The 4,129-nt window shown below is 31.8% G+C and overlaps 1 protein-coding gene across 1 annotated transcript in view; it reads right to left on the reverse strand.

Moving 5' to 3' along the window:
* Positions 1 to 4,129, reverse strand: part of LOC108692005 (bifunctional methylenetetrahydrofolate dehydrogenase/cyclohydrolase, mitochondrial) — a 94,349-nt gene that overhangs the window by 70,491 nt on the left and 19,729 nt on the right. The gene's annotated exons all lie outside the window — the stretch shown is intronic.

Below are 4,129 nucleotides of genomic sequence, written 5' to 3' on the forward strand. Positions count from 1 at the left end.
AATCTAAAATTTATAATAACGATTACAATAAAGAATAAATAAACATTTCGATCTGTATCAGATCTTTTTCAACATTAAGAAAAATCAAATATTTTGAGATGATATAAAAATTACAAATATTGAAAGGCAAATATTGATATTGATATAAATTATATCTTTATAGTTTTATAAAAAAATATGTAGTTAGTACCGAAAATAAATTATGATAATTACGATTACCATTTTTTTCTCTCATTGCAGACACTTTTTAGATTCAAAGTAAATTAGATGCTCGTTGCAAAAAACAGACGTCTGTTGTGCATGCCTGACGACAACTATTCTCCCTAACAAAGTCAATTGACGGCGCTGCCGTAATGCACTGCCGCCTACTTTGGAAAATTTACTTTGAATTTCGCTTCCTTTACGAGCTTTTCCTTTCTACTTTCTACGGGACATTACGTCATTCCCGCACCCGTGCGCTGGTGCCCTCGCGAATTACCTCGTCAGGTATTCAGCCCTCATACACAGCCATTTCGCAAATTCGATCTTCCTCAGTGCGCGAGACGCGGCGAGACCCCTCTGCGTTTCGATAGAGAAAAGGAGAAACAGACAAGACCGAGTCAGCTAGTAACGTTAAATTAAATCGACTTGGGACACATAAAACTACGCGACGTCGTTTGATTAACGCTGTAGCATGGAAGGCTCGGCATAAAAGAGATTATATATGTGCTAAAAATGATGGTATATAAAAGAGATTGCGTATTAAACTAAGAATCTCGGAACAAGCTACTTCCCCAAATATTTCTTCTTTTTAACTTCATAATTAAATAATCTCTATTAAAAACAATAATGTGCTGTGAACTAAATTAAGTTTTGATGCTAAAACTTTATGGAATAAATATTCTAAATATACAAAAGCAAATATTTCGAAGTTATAGACTATTTTCAGTGTGTGTGTGTGTGTGTGTGCGCGCGCGTGCGTGTGTGTGTGTGTGTGTGTGTGTGTATGTGTGTGTAAATTATAAAACAATGTCAAAAATTAATTGGAAATAAATGAATAGATCATAATTAATATTAAAAGTCAGTAGCAAATATAAAAATTATGGATCTTATAGATTATTTAATTATCTCTTTTGTTTGATAATTCATTCAATGACAAAAATTCTCTGACCAAGAATATCAGCGTCGAAGTGATAGAATTTAAAAGTGATAGAAAAACGCTGCGCGTTTGCTATTGGATTAGACGCACACGTGCACATTGTATTATACTACTAAAAATCGTTAGGAAGAATTGTACGGAGGAAGGAGATAGTGAACCGTTCAGTCGAGAAGAAATTTTCCCAGGACGCCTTTTGTTTTAAAGGCGGGAGACGTGAACCTGATCTGATCCAATCTGATTTCAGTCTACTCGAAAGACTATCGTGCAGACATAAGGTTTCTTTTCTACGACAAAGTAAAAGAGGCATGAGATGTTGGCGAAAAGGTGAAAAAGAACGAGAAAGTGGACCAGGAAATGAAGCTGCAACCTGCTAGGACAAATATTCGCCGTTGGCGATCAGTAGTATCTTTATTGGATTCGATAATTTTCCACTTTTAGAGAAAAAATAATTACGAAGTAAATCAAATTAAGTCGATAGAAATATGAAATAAATTAATTCGCAGCATTCTTAATTATATTTTTATTCGAGGAAAAAATAATATCGCTATATACTTATATTCGTGCATCACACTGAAAATATGTCGAAAGACGATAATAATTATCGTGTTCTTTTAATATTCATCGTTTTGCTAATTTGCTGATTTCGTTCAATTATACAGTGAATTAAATTTGACCACTCAGCGATTTCTTGATTATCATATTTCCGATTTAATATTCCTTACTTCAGTAATATTCCCGATTCAGACTCGTAAAATCTAGATAGAAATTTGTTAAATGGATGTTGATTTTAAAGATTGTTCTTCATTTGATTTCATCCTCATTTTGGCTAACCAGCATTTCTTATTGTCCGTAATGAAATCGGCTCTTTCAGCTGACAACAGAAAACTCAGTTTTCTCGAATATTCGATATTCTGTTTTTATCATTAATCATATATCGCATTAGAAAAAAGACATTGAAGTGAAGAATTACATTCTTGTTATCAAAGAAATAGATATTGTAAAAAAATATAACTACGAAAATATAACTACGAAAAAATATTACATTCGTAGAAATATTTCTGTCGGAAATGTGATTTTTAAGAATAAATTAATTTAGCTTGTGTGTGTCCTATTGTATAATCAAAATTTGATTGTTTATTTTTACCACTCAGGGAAATTATAATTTTATCACTCGAAGAAATCGATCGATTGAATTTACTTATTTAACAAGGAAAAAACGTTTAACAGAGAGAAAAAATATTGCGCGTGAGATATGCTTCTATTTTTCATCCTTACGAATCTTACATATTCTTAGAGTCTCGAAAGTTTTATATGTCTCGATTATAGCGAGCATAATGTTAGCGGGGCTATCTTAACTCGTTGCGGTCTTTTGTGGGGAATACCCAATATATCATGACGATTCTACTCAAGCGCGTCTTTACGAGCCTCGCCAAGGAATTTATGACTCCAAGATAGAATTGGATCGGGCGATAAGCGTCTGTTGAATACCGATTACGCATTGCGTTACTTGCACATATTGTGAAGCTTGCTCAATTTACAGAAAGAAATATTTTCTTTCAAAAGATGTCTGTAAGTCATGGCATTTTTGACGATTTTTCTTGTATTATTATAACTTTCTTTACGACAAAAAAAATAAAGATCAGTATTTATTGTATAATTTCCTTACAGAAATCTAATGCTATTTTAATACTGGTAAATGTAATACTGAAAGATAGTAATTAATTATTTTAAATATTAAAAGCACTGTTCAGTGCTTTCAATACAGTGGCTGCCAAAAGTTTCTGGATAATATATGATTTTATGATAACTGTATTATCAATTTTTTTCAGTTTATATTAATACAATTTTTGTTACATTAAACTTAAAAGAATATAATATATTTTAAATACTTAAAATATATTAAGTACTTGATTTTTATTTGTAAAATTTATCTGTATTTTTCTTTACTTGAGCAATATAATAAAATTACATTGGCTCTAAACTTTTGGTATAGTCACTGTTAATAATATTACTGTCTTTCAGTAATAAATTGATCAGTATTTTTGTAAGAGTCCGTTCTTATTTTAAAATCATTTTAACCTCTTTAATTTCTTATGTGACTAATTTATGACATTTTAATAATACTTAAAATGGTCTTAAATATGAGAATCTATGAAAAGCGATGACATACATATGTTTCTATTTGATTATGGATTCGGCAAAATAACTGCCGGAAAAGTAAGACATTAAAATTTCATAAAATGACACAAAAGCCTTTGATATGTCTCCTGAACGCGTCGAGATCCGTACGAGATTTCTCGATGCGCATTAAATAAAACTCGCATTAAATTCACGGGAAGCATTAACGAAATATTCGGAATTATGAAACCCCGGCTTCGGTCAGTTGGGTATGAATCTTGGATATCGCTACGGTCCACCGGGACAATATTATCGAGTAGTTAAATTCAGCGGTACAATATATTTCGAGCCAGCCAGCGGCTATTAAGTTCGCTCGAGCGCAGTGCCGCGGGGCGAATTAATTAATAAAACCCGTTGTTCATTAACTAATTGACCATCGGGCAAAGAGCTTCGCTGAGAGATTTCGTTTCTGATGCGACATATTACATCGACCCTAACGCATGAGCGTGATTTAATAATTGCAGCATGCACGTATCGCATCACGTGTACTCACATTTCATGACGGTAAAACTATTAAGCCTAATTTATTTTTTTTGTGTGCCTTAAAAGAGTAGCAGTAGTCACATGTAAAGGCAACAGAGTTAAAGGATGTTATAAAAGACGGATTTAGCTTATAAAAACGCTTGAATTTATTAAAAAATACACATGTATGTAATGTTTCATAGATTTATATATTTATATAAAATGCAAAAGTGATTTGTAACGTAAATAAAAAATCAGGATGTGAATTTGTAGCGAAATAAATAAATCCATAAATAGCAGCTAAATTATACGAAGTCGTGTAAAGTATATATATATATATATATATATATA

Source organism: Atta colombica, unplaced genomic scaffold, assembly GCF_001594045.1.
Source record: "Atta colombica isolate Treedump-2 unplaced genomic scaffold, Acol1.0 scaffold55, whole genome shotgun sequence".
Taxonomy (NCBI): Eukaryota; Metazoa; Arthropoda; class Insecta; order Hymenoptera; family Formicidae; genus Atta; species Atta colombica.